We start from the raw sequence: 17,286 nt of genomic DNA on the forward strand, positions 1-17,286 counted from the left end.
AGAGTCATTCTCTGTGTAAAAGACTTAGTAGGAAGCAGTCTTCAGACCTCTGACCCTGAACTGGGTGAGATGCTCCTGGGGACTGGGGTCCTGGCCTGGGACAGCTCTAAACAGGGCCCCTGGGCACAGAGATGGGTGTAGGGTGATGAAGGGGACTCTTTGCAACACCAGGGAGAGCTGTTGTGGGGGCTGGTACTCCGTGGGGCTCTAATTCTGAGTCTGAGTCAACGGCCTTCTAATGGAGGGACAGAGACACTGCATACTGTGTCCCATTTATCAGGCATCATTAGCTTTTTGAAGACAAAGAATTAAAAGCTTCGCTTTCATTTTAAAGAGCAAATAAAATCTTACCCTTTCCCGGTTAACTTCAAAGTGCAGGTATTAACAGTATTGACCTAATTATATGCTGGATTACGTATATATACAATATCATGAGGCTTTGGATGTGTAAAATATAGGGACATCACTTTTTTTTTGTTGTTCCTTCCACATCTAGTGCAGACTTGATAGTCTCAGACATCATACGGCCATTTGTAATTTAATCACATTTCCCCCCCCCCTTCATAGTCAGCTAACAAAGATGCAATAGTAGCATCTTTGTACCATCTGGGTGGGTAAGAAAAGAAAACTAATCTGGGCCACACAACAGAAAAAAACAGCAGGAGCTGGTGTTTTTTAAGTGATAATAAATAGGGGGTCCTGGTGTAATGCAGCCTGATTATGGTTAGCAGCGGACGTGGAGGGTGGTGGTTGTGGCCATGGGCCTGGGGTGGTGGCAATAACAGGGCTGGTTTGGGGAAAGGAAACTGAAGCAGAAATGTCAGAACATACTTGTGCTCTCACATGGGACTAATAATCACAGAGCACACATACTACCCACATGATCAAAACCTGGCATTTTCAAGTCTAAGGGAGAGTGACTATCAAACGGGCATTAATGGGAATGGCCTTTAGGGAAATCATGTCTGAGCAGGGGTGATAATGTGAGAGGAACCCTGCTCCAAGGCACGGTCGGGCTCTAAGGCAATACCCAGAGGAGGGTCAAAGCTGCATGGAGGAGGAAGGTTGAGAGGGGAGGTGGAGGAGGAGCATTTCTGATGCCAGTTCCTATCACAAAATGCAGACATTCTGGGGCACCTGGGTGGCTCAGTGGTTAAGCCTCTGCCTTCGGCTCAGGTCATGATCCCAGGGTTCTGGGATCCAGCCCCACATCGGGCTCTCTGCTCAGCAGGGAGCCTGCTTCCTCCTCTCTCTCTGCCTGCCTCTCTGCCTACTTGTGATCTCTATCTGTCAAATAAATAAATAAAATCTTTTTTAAAAAAATGCAGACATTCCGGCACGGAGGTGTGTGTTAGCAGTAACATCAGCACGACGAATTCTGGTTGTGAAGAGGGATGGGAGAACAGGGAAGCATCCCATGGGGGGGGGGGCACCTGAGGAGCTCCAGGTGCAGCCAGGAGTATCATCATCCCCAGGCCTCAACAGCGAACAGGCACTGTTATGGTGTATCACAGACAGAAAGTGACACATAGACTGATTACGGCATTTACCTGCAGTTCCTCATTTGCTACATCATGGTGTTTGCATGTGAACCCTCTAATCTGTCCTCCCGGCCCGAGCTGCATCTCCCATGCAGGGCTGCCCAGCACACAAAACCTGGTCCTGGCAGAGCTGTAGACCCTAATCCTGCTGGCAGGGCACTGATATGGGGAGCCAGCCCCCTCCCGCTCCACTGGGCTTCTTATGCCCAGTGGAAAGAGCCTCTTCTGCTGCTTCTGTCTATTCCCCACCCTTCTCAGAACCCCCATCCACTGTCCCCACTATAAGGTATTCGGGCCCAACTGTGAGAGTAGGCCCCCGAGGGCCAGTGCTGCAGCTTTGTCCTGCAGGACGCGGGTGTGTTCCCATTCACACACCTGTTAGTGGATCAACTTGGACACACTGACGAGGCAGGTGTCCTACCACTGGGGAAGGACCGTGTGTTCTGGGACTCCTCACTGCTGATTCTCTGGCTTGCTTGTGACCACCCTGCATTCTCCTGTTGCTGTCCCACACTCATGCTCACTTTGCTGCGCACCTGCCCTGTATTCTTAACCAGGCAGCATCTGGTCCTCCTTGTGCTGCATCTCATCACAGAAATTCATTAACCGTTAAATGAGAATGAAGAGGGAAGAGAGGAGGGGCAGCGGCACTGTCACAGAAGCCTAGCTCCCAAACACTCCCTTTAGAAGTTTTAAAGAATTCCTCAAGGAGTCAGTACTTCAGTGTCCATAAATGTGGAAAGGCCGTTGACATGGGAAGAAAACAAGACAGACGACAGACACATTCATTAATTGTTGAGGGAGTCGGAGGCCCTCAAGATGGCTTCCTACTCTGTACAATTCCCAAGATGGCAGCTCGGGAAGACCAGGATTGTAAATGGTGATTTATAGACATGTGGACCGGGAAGGCCTCTGTGGTTAGCTTAGTATTGACAGGTTGTACAGGTTGTATCTAAAAACAGGAAATCTAGGGGACAGGGATCGGGTGGGCTCCTGGTGGCCCGGAAGTGGGCTTTGGGGGGTCTGAGATCATATGACTCAAGCTCTCCTTTGTTTTCCATTCCAAGTCTCAAAGAATTCTAACGGATGTCACCCAGATTCAGGAGGAGCAGGAAGGGCCCAGAGGACCACAATGGCCTCACCACCACAATGGATGGGCTGAGGCCCATATGGAATCGATAGGCTGAGTGATCATGGTGGGGAGTATGTGCCTCTGAAGCTGGGGCATTCATTTCAAAGAAGGAACTGGTCCAGGGGAACAGTCACGAACACAGGCTTTGGGGCCTGGGTCCAGCCCTGGCTTTGCCTTGTAGCGACTTCTGTGAGAGAGAATATAACATTTCACCATGTGAAACCTCAGATTACTTCTCTGCACAACTGGGGAGAGTAAAATCCATCTAATGGGAATTCTTAGGAGGATTAAATGAGACTAGGAGGTCATGTTGGTAAAGATCATAACACCATAGTGGTTGGTGTTATGATCATTCATTGTTAAGTTTCTGCTACGTCTAACTTCTATGGCTTATGATTGAAATCCAGCTAGTAAGTGGCAACTGAGATTCAAATCCGGGTCTTTCAAGCTTTTGGGGGGCTATAGTTCACTCGAACCTGGGTCTATAAAGCAGAGATGCAGGAGATCACAGGAAGATGTGAAATGGGAACTGACTAAACTCAGGAGAAAAAGCAAAAAACAATCAGAATCCTTTTTGAAATGAAGTTAAATTTTAAGAGAGCAAAGAAAAAACAGACCACAGATAGCACAGTAAGGACCGTAAAAGTGAAAAATAGGGGCAGATGGCTGTCTCAGTTGTTTAAGTGTCCAACTCTTGATCTTGGCTCAGGTCATGATCTCAGGGTCGTGGGATCAAGCCCGTTGTGGGACTCCACACTCAGTGGGGCATGTGCTTGAGGATTCTCTTCCTCTCCCTCTGCTCTTCCCCATACCTGTGCTCTCTTTCTCTAAAATAAATAAACAAATCATTACAAGAAAATGAAAAATAAATAAAGTGGAAAAAGTGAAACAAAAATAAAAATTTACAGAGAAATGGTAGGTGTAGAATACAGGTGAAAGGCACACAATATATGCATAACTAGAGCCTAAAATAAGAAATCTAAAATAGGGGCGCCTGGGTGGCTCAGTTGGTAAAGTGACTGCCTTCGGCTCGGGTCATGATCCCGGAGTCTTGGGATCGAGTCTGGCATTGGGCTCCCTGCTCAGCAGGGAGTCTGCTTCTCCCTCCGACGCTCTCCCTCTCTCATTTTCTCTCTCCCTCTCAAATAAATAAATAAAATCTTTAAAAAAAAAAGAAATCTAAAATAATAGAAAAAAAAAGAATTTAAAAACTATCTTAAAAAACAAGCTTTTGATGCAAAGATTTGATTCCATATATTAAAAGGCACACTGCATAAAAGGAGGTTCTCTTAGTATAATCAATACCAAGATATATCCTTATAAAATTATTTTGTATTGAATAATATATATATTTTTCATACTGAGTATATTTTTTATCTGAATGTTTAAGCAAAAAAATGAAGAAAATTGGGCTATTAACATACTTCCTGGCAACCACATTCAAAGCCTGAAGTTAGTGGGTGACATGTACAAGATACTGTAAGAGAGAAATAAATGTGGGCTAAGAAATTTTTATACTCATAGAGGCTATCCTTTCATTTACAGAGGCTGCCGACAAACCATTTTAAATGTGTATGAGTCCAGGAACTACTATTCAAATAGATCTTTCTTGAGAAAACTACTAGAGATTGGGCTCCAGCTAGTCAAGAGATGAATGGGAGTTTGGCAAAGGGACAGCCAGGCAGTAGTAAATTTATTTAACTGTACCACTATGAAAAAGCAAAGGTACAGATACAATTGAAAGAGGAGATTGCTGAGATTGCTGAGCAAAAATGATACAGTCAGCAAAATGGTAGAAGGCAGAAAGTAGAATCAACTAACAGTTCCCTTAGCTATGCTACATGGGAACACAAAATAATAATATTTAAAGTTGAAAGATTAAATATAAATACATAAACATTTTTAATAGTACAGAGATGAATGCCAAAACCAGATAAAAGATATACTACTGATTTAATTGGATGGCAAGAGATAGATAAAGAGAGGAGGGAGGAAGAAGAAGATACAAGCTAATTTTGCTGGGGCAGATTGTAAGAACTAATATGGTCTAAAGAGAAAAGAAAACAGGATGTTACACAAAGGTAGAATTTTAAAAAGTAAGTCACTAGATAAAAAATGCAACTTTTCTAAATATTAGAAATATATTTTAAAGAAGAACCTAACAAAATATATTGAAAGACATTTGAAATATTTATATATAAAAATAGAAAAGACAATATGATAGAATTAAGAACCACCATATCTGTCAGAGCAATACCTTTAAACAGACTTAATGCAACTATTTAAATATGAGGTTTTTCATATTATCTCACAAAGCAAAGTCTAACTATTTGCTGTATATATGAGATCTATCTAGAGCAAAGTGATTCAGAAAAGTTGCAACTAAGAGGGAAGGATAGTTAAACCTGTATCAGGTTTAACACGCAAAGATAAAACAAAAAAAACAAAAAGCAATATAGGAGACATGATCTTATATCAAACAAAGTAAAATTCAGGCCAAAAAGAGTTATTTAAGATGAGGAAGGCCACTTTATAACCCTAAAGTGTTCAAATAATGGAGATGTATTGATTATGCTCTTTCTTTTCTGTAGTTTTGAGGTCTTGATGACCTGGGGGGGACTGTCCTACTCAGGGCAAACTACCTCCCTGCAAGTGTGTCTTTTATGTGCAAACCAGCCAATCTGAACCCCTCACCCCAACCACGTATGATCAGGCTTTCATAGTCAGGGCAAATGCTCCCCCATGCTGATTTCCCACAGCCAGGTACAACTTGGGACAGCCTCTCCAGCCCATCTAGCCAATTCTAAAACTACTTACCCTGCTTACCCTGCCTTACCTCTTTCTTCCTGCAGAACCCACACTAAAGGTTCTTGCTCGTATTTTCCCCATTCTGTGTGTCTCCTGACTGACCCTGATACTCCTCTGTGTGGCCCTTGTGGCCTGCCTCCTGTTCCTTTGTGACACTGATTTCCATGCCTGTGTCTTACCAGACCTGTTAGAACAAATCTCAGATACATATTAAAACAGAAGACATAAGAAGTATGAATATATGCATACTAAATAGAAAAGTAGAAAATTTTACAAAGCGGAAATTGCCATGAAACACTGGAATTTACTATTAACAAGAGAATGCCATAAGTAGCAGGAATAGATTATAATGTGGGAATAAACAGCCTCTAGACTCTTGAGGCCATTACAACGAAGGCTTGCTTTTTGCTCAAGCCATAGGTTGGCCGAAGGTTGGCTGAGCTCTGTCACATCTTCTCGCTTCGGGATTCAGGAGGAAGTCAGTCTTAAAAACTTCCTATCAGTATGACAGAGGGACAAAAATCCCTTGACTTTCTCCCATTAACAATCAAATACTCTGGCCCAGTTGTGACCTCTGACTTCTGTTCCCAACCCACTGCTCAAACTAGCCACAGGGTCCCATCCAACCACAGGAGCCAGGAGGGGCAGTTCTCCCAAGGACCCACAAGGGGGAGTTAGACTGCGGAACATTGTCCTTGAACAGTGCTAATGACTACCACAGGATGTAAAATTAACATACACACACACAAAATAGCCTGGGGATGCCTGGGTGGCTCAGCTGGTTTATCATCTGCCTTCAGCTCAGGTCATGATCCCAGGGTGCTGGGATCAAGTCCTAAATCAGGGTCCTTGCTCAGTGGGAACCCTGCTTCTCCTGCCTGCCACTCCCCCTGCTTGTGCTTTCTCTCTCTCTCCTTCTGACAAATAAGTAAATAAAATCTTGGAAAAATTGCATAAACAAAAACAAGTCATATGACATAATGGAAGGAAGTATTTCATCATGCAATTCCATAACTGCAACTAAAAGATAAAATACTGAGAAATAGGGGCTCCTGGGTGGCTCAGTCATTAGGCATCTGCCTTCGGCACAGGTCATGATCCCAGGGTTTCGGGATTGAGCCCCATATTGGGCTCTCTGCTCAGTGGGAAGCCTGCTTTCCCTCTCTCATTCCCCCTGCTTGTGTTCTATTCTTGCTGTCTCTCTGTCAAATAAATAAATAAAACCTTTTTTAAAATACTGAGAAATAAATTTAAAAGAAATATGTAGAACATCTATGTGGAACACTTATACTGTCTCTCAAGGCACAAAGCAGGACTGAACACACTATGTTCTTAGTATGGCAGGGTCAATATCATCATTTCTTCCTCATCTAACTTAAAAATTTAATATGATCCCTATAAAAAATATAAGCAGGGTTTGGAATCAGGCAAGCTGGTTATAACAGTCATTTGAAACACTAAGCGAGAATAACCAGGGACCCTCTAAACCAAAGGAGCAGTCAGGAGGGAGGGGCACTCCCACACAGGGAACTGGCTCTCCTGTTTATATGAACAACCGAATAAAGCCATGGAACATAACAGAAGTCCCAGAGAGACTGAAACACATTTGCAATGTCAAAACAGATATACTGATCTGGGGAAAGGCCTGCATTTTGTATCACATACCAGGAGTCATCTCTGAGGCAGGTCAGAGACTGAGAAAATCTAAGTCTAAGGAAGGGGCATGCACGCAGGAGGGCTAGTGTGGATGGGGCAGAGGGCGGGGCATGGGCAGGGGGGAAGCAGCAGATCCACCATGAAGGTCATGAAGGTGCCACTGAGGTCCTCCCTGAACTGACTGGCAGCACAGGAAAAGGGATGGCCCTCCAGACGAATCTGTATTATAGTAAAGGGCCCAGATATAAAGAATGCATTGCATGGCGGTGCTGCCCCCAGTTAGGGAGAGTCTTAGATGAAGTGACTTCCTTCCCCTGGGGGTCACACCAGAAGACATAGTCAGCTGTGAGTCATCAGCAGTGTCACTCTCTGCTCCCCACCCTGGCAGGAGTGCCTGGACCCCCTGACAAAAGGATCTGAGCACAGGAGCATATGCCACATCCTCTGTTTTCTCCGGAGTTCAGAGTGCATGCATATGTGGTTTGCCCAGAAACCAGTAAGGGGGAAAATAGATTAACAACCCAGAAGTACAAGCAAAGGACATGAACAAAGATTTCATTGGAAAATAATTATAAATGGCTTTTAAATATATGGAAAGATGATTAATTTCACTCACAAAAGAAATGCAAATCACAAATACACCAAGAGGGCTCCCAGGCTGCTCAGCTGCTTAAGTGTCTGCCTTCAGCTCAGGTCATGATTCCAGGGTCCTGGGATGGAGTCCCCACATCAGGCTCCCTGCTCAGTGGGGACTCTGCTTCTCCCTCTGCCCCCCCACTCCACACTTGTGCTTATTCTCTTTCTCTCTCCCATACAAAAATACATAAAAACATTTTTTTAAACCCTAAAACCAAAAAACCAAATACGCCAAGAAACCATTTTACACATATCAAAGTGGTGAGTGCAAAATTTGGGAACCCACCTGGTTACCAAGTTTGTTAGTAAACAGGCTCGCTCATCCCCCGGCTGCTAAAAGTACAGAATGATAAAACCCTCACACAAGGCTATTTCCCAGTATTCATCAAAATCACAATGTACTTATCCTGTGACCCAGCCACCCCACTTCTGGGCTTTTGCCCTAGAGAAATACCTATACACATAAAAGGAGGTATGTACAATATAGTCATTGCAGCATCATTTACAACAGCAAAATAATGGAAACGAGCTAATTGTCCATGTATGGAAGATTATTTAAATAAACTACACTCCACTTAACATAATATGCTAGTACATGAAACAATGACGAAGCTGCCATGGAACGTTGCACTCTAGCACACATCTGGGAGTGAAATAAGGAAGGTGTTAAATATTCATAATCTTACTTTTGAGTAAGGACAGAATAACGAATATATACATTCTCTCTCTATATTAATATACACAAATAAGTGCGTGCTTGCATCTGCGTATGCGAAGACCAGAAGGGTAAATAAAAAACTAGCACAGGTGGTGATCAAGAGTGGGGGACGGGGGGGGGGCGCCTGGGTGGCTCAGTGGGTTAAGCCTCTGCCTTCTGCTCAGGTCATGATCTCAGGGTCATGGGATTGAGTCCCACATCGGGCTCTCTGCTTGGCGGGGAGCCTGCTTCCCTCTCTCTCTCTCTCTGTCTGCCAGCCTCTCTGCCTACTTGTGATCTCTCTCTGTCAAACAAATAAATAAAATATTAAAAAAATAAAAAAGAGTCGGGGACAGGGGACGGGGGTGGTAAGATATTGTCAATGTCTTCCTCTTTTGAGTTTTCAAACTATTTGAATAAATCAGTTATAGAAAACAAACAGTGAATAAAACTAAATGTCTAATTTTTTAAAAAGGATTAAACAATACTTTCATTGTTTAAATAATACCTGAAGTGCATCCCAGTGAGAACTTTCCCTTAATATGTAGGGTGCCATAACTACAGAATTGGAAGTCTGCATCTCATTTCCACTGACAGCAACAATTCTGAATTTCCTGGCTATTAAATACAGATGGAAATAGAAAGAACCAGTTGAAAGAACTGGACTTCTTAGCTAGCTGATATTTGTAAGGCTGTTTTAATTAGTTTATTTTTATAGAAATGTGGAGAAGGAAATCAGCCCGAAGCCTTGCTCAACTAATCTTGCAATAGGTTGTAGTTCACCAGATGCTTGTGCAAATATAACAGATATGATAATAATATAACAAAACTATATGACTGATATTTTGATATTTTTGATGTTGAAAACTCAAAAAAGACACTGGTATTATTGCATTCTATTGGCAGCAATAGAGGCTGGTAGGTGTGGCAAATTTAAACAAATGTTGAAAGAGAAAATATATTTATGCACAATCACTCTTTGACCCATGGCAAAATGGTCTTTGTGATCCACTTTCTACTGAAGCAGCTCTTTTCAAGATTACCAAAAAGCTTGGTATAGATAAAGCCAAGGTCATTTCTCTGTCCCCCACCAATAAAGCTCTCTCTCCTCCTTAATTTACTCCCCTTTTTGGGGGGAGGAAAGGGGGAGGAATCTAATGTACAACACAGTGACTGCCATTCTCTTACTTCTAAGATATTGCACTCCCCTAGTCATCCTTCCCCCCCCCCCAATGGGTGCTCTACTCCTGTCCTTTTAACAGCACCTCTTCCTCTTTCATTAAATCCCTAGATGTTGTCATTCCTCAATGTTCAGATATGGGTCAAACTCTGTTAGGAGGTATTTGAAAGACATTTTTACTTCTGACTTAAAGGAATGTAGACTTAAGAGGAGAGCTGACCTGTGCTGTTATTCCCTTTTCTTACTGACTGGAATGCAGACATATTACCTGGAGCTGTGGCAATCATCTTGCAAACATGAGGTAAAAAGCATAAAAAGCTCAATTGCCAAGAATGCTGAGTGAGGGGGGAAAAAAGCCTGAATAAGAATCTGGAAAGATTACTGCCAGCTACCCCCCAACTAATACAGAAAAATAGAGACAGGAGAGGTCTACACTGGGAGTTAGCCATGAGTCTGACAGGGTACCCAGGACGGGATATAACTTGAGACTTAGGGGATGATCAGAAGTGTTCTCATTTAGGCTGAGACATGAAGGAAGTATGAAAGCTATTCTGGCAAAGAATCAGGAGCAGGAGGAGCAGTGGAAGTATGTTGGGAAGAAGACAGCACATGGATAAACCTGGAAGTGAAATGACCTTGTCCATTAAGGCAATGAAGGTCGTTAAGATGAATACGGTGCCGAGAGGAGCCAGGAGAGGCTGTTGGGACAGAGTGCTCCTTGAAGCATCTTGTGAAGTATGCGCTGGGGTTTGGACTTTATCCCAAGGGCAAACACGAGTCACTGAAGCATTGACAAAGAAGTGGGGCTTGATCAAATTTTTATTTTCAAAAAAGAAAGTATTTGCATTAAAAAATTACTCTGGCTAAATAGCAGAAACTGCATTAGAATTGGGGAAGCTGGAGGCAGAAAGAACATTAGGAGAGACCTGTAGCAATATAGATGAGAATCGAGATGGCCTGGCCTAGTGACAATGAGGATGGAGAAGCAGGGTCAGGGGGGTGGTGGTGGTTCTCCTCAGGGCTGGACTGGAGAGAGAGGGAGAGGCGAAGGCATGTGTCTAGGATCTTGCAGACTACCCAGGAAATGGCTGGCTGGGTTATGGTAATCCACATCTGGAAGATTACTCAGCCATTAAAAGAATGACTTTACATATACAACTGATTGAGGGGATTTCAGTGAAGTAGTGTCGAGTGAGAAAAGCAGTATGATGACAGTGTGTGCAGCATAATCACCTTGGGTAAAACAAAGCAAACACAGCTCTGCCTGGTCCACATCCGGCATCCTCATGCCTTAGCATCCAAGGTCAATTTTGCATCCGCCCTGCCCACCCTCCGCTCTGCCTTTGCACACCCTCGCTCATCCCAGGGGAGAAGTATGAGTGAAAGCTCCTGCAAGTCCCTTCTCAGTAGAGTTCTGGCAACAGACTCCAATGAGAAGCATTCATGCAAGACTGATTGGAAGGCTGAGCACAGGCTGGCTTTCTATGGGGGGTTGCAAGCAGATGCCGGGGCAGAGAGCAGATGGAGACTGGCTGTAGCTTTGGGGCAAACTCCTAAGAAGCACCTGCTTGGCAATCCAGCTGCCAGGGCAGGTGGGGAGGTGCCTCATGACTCAAGGCTGTAAGGACTTCCAGTGAGCACCAGTGAGCCTCCAACTATGAGCACAGCTTCCCTGATTTCACATATTTCTTCTGGTCTATAAACCCCTATTTCCCTTTCCTACTTGAAATACCTAGGATGGAGCGCCGGGGTGGCTCAGTGGGTTAAGCCGCTGCCTTCGGCTCAGGTCATGATCTCAGGGTCCTGGGATAGAGTCCCGCATCGGGCTCTCTCTGCTCAGCAGGGAGCCTGCTTCCTTCTCTCTCTCTCTGCCTGCCTCTCAGTGTACTTGTGATTTCTCTCTGTCAAATAAACAAGTAAAATCTTAAAAAAATAATAAATTAAAAAAAAAAAAAAGAAATACCTAGGATGACCTCTTTCTTTATCAAATGCTGATGGATCAGAATTTGGTAATGGAGATTGTTCCAGAAAAGCAGAAAGAAAGAGATGAGGCTAGTTCTCTGATGGTGTAGAAAAGCTAACAGCTGTTAACAGTCACTGTGATGCAAAGATGGGATCTAAGGAGTGCAGTGGGTGAACCCCCTTGACTGTGCTGCGGAGCATGCAGGAAAAGTCCTGAGCAGTAGGACATTGAGCAGAAAAGACTGGGCTTTGAAAGCTGGATGGGATCCTGAGAATACTAAGTGGGTTCTGATGAACCTGGGGTCCTTAAATCTCCAGTTGCCCTGAGCTTATCAGATCAGCAGAGGAAGCCCCTCTCCCTTGACCAAGACCAGTGCCCGCCCTCCCCATTGTTTGAAGACCTGGCAACGGCCTCTTCTGAGCAGATGTGTTTCATGGAGATGTCCAGTTTTAAAACCCAGGTCTCAAAAAAGTTTTCAGATTCATAACAAGGAAGATGGCCTAGGAGAAAGTTCCATATACATCAAAAGAATTCTAAGGTTTTTGCTAGTAAAAATCTAGAGTGCATAGGATTAGATTTTTACAAATGTTAAACTGAGAATTGACCAAATGTGCCAATGGCAGAAGAAAAGACTCTGGACTCCAGGAAACAAACAGAAGGGTCAGGGGTGGGGAGATCGGGTAACTGGGTGATGGACATCAAGGAGGGCACATGATCTGATGAGCTCTGGCCGTTATACACAACTAATGAATCACTGAACACTACATCAAAAACTAATTATGTACTATATGTTGACTAATTGAACCTAATTAAAAAAGGGTGCAGAGTCTGGATATGAAGGCCTGGGTGCTGGGTGATGGCAAGGGGAGCAGGGCAGGTGTCATGGAAGAAGATGTTACAAACTCCCCAAGGGCAGTCTGCAAGGGGCAGGATTCAAGATATGGTTTGCATATTTTCTCCCTTGCTTTGTTATTTATCAGTAGGTATATATGAATCACCTCGTGCCATTCTCCCTTGTTATATGACATAAAGTAGGCTAGGTGTGATTAAGCTCCTAATTTAGTCTTCAAGTTATAGTCTTCTGAAGATAAGTCATGGTCTCAACCAGGTGAGGAAATGAACACAACTCAAGATGGGTTTGAACTTATGGGGCTTTGCACCTCCTGCGGGTGGTGAGAAGTGAGTACATCTTCGGTTGTGTGGGGGCTTGGTGGGATGTGGTGTTATTGTGGTTGCTTGTTTGAGTATGGATCAAGGATATGTATGGATGAGGGTACGAGTAAAAGGATAGAGAGTGCCAGAGAGTCCATTGCCAACTCAATCACTGCCTTCCCTACAGTCTCCTTTTTCACTTTCCTCTGCAAACTGGGGCAGAAGCCAGAAGTGACAAAAAAAAAAAAAAAAAAAAAAAAAAAAAGCCAGAAATGACACTTCCCAGAACTGCTTTCCTGATAAGTTCCAGGTTCTAAAGGAGAAGCACTGATGCAAAGTTTGCAAGGCTGCAAGAAGGAGAAGCCATCATACTCCAAGGCCAGCCGTGAACATACACAGCTCCTAGGGTAGCTCTGGGGAACCTCATAGTAGCTGTGAGTCCCAGCTTCCTTCTGCAGGTATCAACAGCAGCAGCCTGGCCCCTCTCACATTCCTGAGGCTGACGGTGACTCCCTACAAACCTGCTTCTCTGTGGCATCCCTGACCTTTGCTCCATCAACCCTTTCAATGGTGGTGAAAACCTCTAAGTGCCTGTATTAAAATCCATCTCACTTGCAAACCTCAAGTGTCTTAGGTGTTCCCAAGAGAGCTCTGGCTGCATTCATGCATGTGTATACGTCTGTGTGTCTTCCTCTGTGTTTAATATATATTACATATGTATCTGCAGTTGATTATTTGAGTTTGGAGAAAAATATGGAAAGACATAATAGGTTGTTAATATGGGTTTCTAGTAGTTGGTGGTGATATGCATTGAGTAGAGAAGGAGGGGGTAGGGCAACACAAGCAAAAAAGAGGATTTTCTAGAAACAAATGATCTTGTTATGCAAAATTATGTATCTATGTGTACGTGGATGAATATACTAAAATAGAGAAAGGTAGATGGGGCTAGAGTAGACATTCTGCAGGAATTCTGATGAACGAGGTTATACTAGTCCATCCTATGCCTTCTCTGGGGAGGAAGTCTTGCAGCCAGTTACTATTTCGTGATTGTCATCTAACCCTTCCTATTATGCTAGGAGCATATCTAATTGGCCAGCTTCTTTCCTCCAATGTAGAAGGACCACGGAAGAGCAGGGGTATGGAGAGAGAACAGAGAGAATACGCAGCAGGTAGACACTGCTCAGCAGGAGCCATCAGCCTCAGCTTTAGTTCATTTCTTCAAAATGAACTAACTTTTAAAAAGAATGTAAGTATAGGGGCACCTGGGTGGCTCAGTGGGTCAAAGCCTTTGCCTTTGGATCAGGTGATGATCCCAGGGTCCTGGGATCGAGCCCCGCATTGGGCTCTCTGCTCAGCGGGGAGCCTGCTTCCTCCCCTCTGCCTGCCTCTCTGCCTGCTTGTGATCTCTGTCTGTCACACAAATCAATAAAATCTTTTTAAAAAATGTAAGTATAATTAGCATACAGTATTATATTGTTCCAGGTGTACAATATGATGATTTAACCATTCTATGCATTTCTCAGTGCTCATCACAGTAAATGCACCCTTGATCCACTTTTGTCTACTTCACCACGCCCTCCTTCCCTCTAGCAACCGCCAGTTTGTTCTCTGTATTTAACAGTCTTCTTTTGTTTGCCTCTTCTCTCTGTTCATTTGTTTTGTTTCTTAAATTCCACACCGGAGTGAAATCATATGGTGTTTGTCTTTCTCAGTCTGACTTGCTTCACTTAGCATTATGCTCTCTAGGTCCATCCGTGTTGTTACAAATGGCAGGATCTCATTCTTTTTATGCCTAATGTGTGTGTGTGTGTGTGTGTGTTTATGTATATGTGTGTGTATGTGTATGTATAGTACACACACACACACACACACACACATCTTTATCCATTCATCTATGGGTACGAGTACTTTGTGTGACTCCCATAGCTTGGTTGTTGTAAATAATGCTTTCGTAAATATAGAGATGCGTGTATCTTTTCAAATTACTGTTTTCATACTCAGCTATGAAAAACTGGGTGCTTTCCCTGTAAGATCGGGAATAAGATAAGGAAGTCCAGTCTCACTACGTTTATTCAACATAATACTGGAAGTTCTAGCCAGAGAAATCAGACAGGGAAAAAAACAGGCATCCAAACTGGTAAGGAAGAATTAGAACTGTTGCCTTTTGCTGATGACATGACACTGTATCTAGGAAACTCTAAAGATTTCACCAAAAACTACTAGAACTGATAAATGAATTCAGTAAAGTCACAGGATACAAAATTAACATGCTGAAATCTGTTGTATTTCTAGGTACTGATAACAAAGTAGCAACAAGAGAAATTAAGACAACAATCCTATTTACAATTTCACCAAAAATAATAAAATACCTAGGAATGAACTTAACCAGGAAGGTGAGAGACCCATACTCTGAAAACTCTAAAACACTGATGAAAGTAATTGAAGACGATACAAATAGATATTCCATGATCATGGGATGGGAGAATAAATATTGTTGACATGTTCGTGCTACCCAATGTACGGATTTAATGCAATCCCAAACAAAATACCAACACTTTTCACAGAACTAGGAGAAAATTTGTATAAAATTTGTATAAAATCCTGAAAGACCCTAAATAGCCAAAACCATCTTGAAAAAGAAGAACAAAACTGAAGTATCACAATCCCAGATTTCAAGATACAAGATATAAGGCAAATCAAAACAGAGTGGTACTCGCACATAAACAGACACACCGATCAATGGAATGAAATGAATTTAACTTGGAATGAAAGTGTAATTTCCACACATGCTGTGTACATAGCTCAAATATTCATAAATTTAAAACATGGCTATGATGTACCGAAAGTCAAGTCCTCCTATGACTAAGGACAGGGTTTTCTACACAAATGCTTCCCAGGGCTGTTCGTAAAGCAGGCATTCAGTCCTGGTGTCCTGCGAATTCACGCATGTGATCAGATGTGGGTGGGTGAGGGAGGGAAGGATAGCAAGTGTCAGGCATGACGTTCTGGCCACAGGCCCTCTGTGGGCTTGTTCCGTGACCTTGGACAATTTCTGAGCCCTACTTTGAGCAACCTTAAGGAGAGGTGGTTGAAATTCACCTCTGTAGGGTTCTCCCTAAATCTTAAGATTCTGAAAGTTAAAAAAAAAAAAAAACAAAAAAACAAGGGAAGATAGTGGCTTCGACTGTTATTTAGAGGTTTGCTGGAAGTAAGGTAAAAAGGCCAGTCACAAACACATTACGGATTTTGGAGAGGGCCGCTGGACCCCCAAATCCGGAATTGACACTCTTTATTATCTGTTAGAATTGCTTAAAAAAACCCCGACTCTACCAAGTGCTGGTGAGAACATGGATCAACTGGAAATCTCATACACTGAGAATGCAGTACGGCATGGCCACTTTTGCAACCTGTTCATCTGTTCTTTACGAAGTTGAACACACACTTACCTGTGGTTCAGCAATCTCATTCCTAGGTATTTACTGAAGAGAAATGAGGACTTACATTCACATGAAAACCTGTATGCATACGTTTATAGTGGTTTTATTCATAAACACTAAAAATAGGGAACAGCTCAAATGTTTTTCAGCTGGCAAACAGATGAAAAAAAACCCAAAACACCCTGTGGTACCTCCTTACAATGGAGTATCACGCAGCAGTAGGAACGAACAAACCACTGACTCATGCAGAAATGTGAATGAATCTTAAAGGCATTGGGCTAACTAAATAAAACTATATATTTTAAAAGAAAAAAAAAGATAAAAGTGCCAGTAACACATACACTGTGGAAATCAAAGTAGGCCATGGGCTGTAAGAAATCTAAATGACACTCTTTATTATATGGAAAAAGTGGCTACTGAGACAAAGGGGTATAGGGTTTGGGGATGACATGGATGCCTCGCTTCACTCACTGCTGCAACCCGCTCCCCCACCCATCATGGCATGAGCCCCCTTTTCTCTTCATGTTCCTTCATTCACCCCAGTGACAGACCCCTGTAACTGCACCAATGGCCTCCTGCAGATACTCAGAGATGATCACCACCTTCTTCCACACATTCTTCATTTATTATCAAGGACACCACACCCTTTTGATCTGCCTCCGTTAGCCCCTTCTGGGTCTCCTTTGGTGGATTCTTCTCATGCTCCTGGCTTCCACTTGCTGAGAGACCTCTGGCCCTGGAACCACTTCTCTTGCTCACCTGTGCTCGCCACCTGGATGACCCATCGAGCCCTTCCTGGTGAGTACCACCTGCTAAGTATGCACTGACCTCCCCTGGAATTTTGTCATTGGGCAGCTCTTGATCTGCATACCCAACTTCTGACGCAACACCTCAACTTGGACGTCTTACAAAAATTGTTATGTTGAGGCCCTAACTGCCAAGGAGACTATGTTTGTAGATAGGGAGAAAATTAAAGGTTAAATGAGTTCCTAAAGGTTGGAACCCCAATCTGATATGGCTGGTGTCCTTGTGAAAAGAGGAAGAGACCCAAGAAATATCTCTTCTCCTACCCTCCAGTTCCTGA

The 17,286-nt window shown here is 43.3% G+C and overlaps 1 protein-coding gene across 1 annotated transcript in view; it reads right to left on the reverse strand.

The window, feature by feature from the left end:
- Positions 1–17,286, reverse strand: part of OTUD7A (OTU deubiquitinase 7A) — a 365,641-nt gene that overhangs the window by 87,556 nt on the left and 260,799 nt on the right. The window lies entirely within an intron of this gene.

This window comes from Mustela lutreola, chromosome 7 (genome assembly GCF_030435805.1).
Source record: "Mustela lutreola isolate mMusLut2 chromosome 7, mMusLut2.pri, whole genome shotgun sequence".
Lineage (NCBI taxonomy): Eukaryota > Metazoa > Chordata > Mammalia > Carnivora > Mustelidae > Mustela > Mustela lutreola.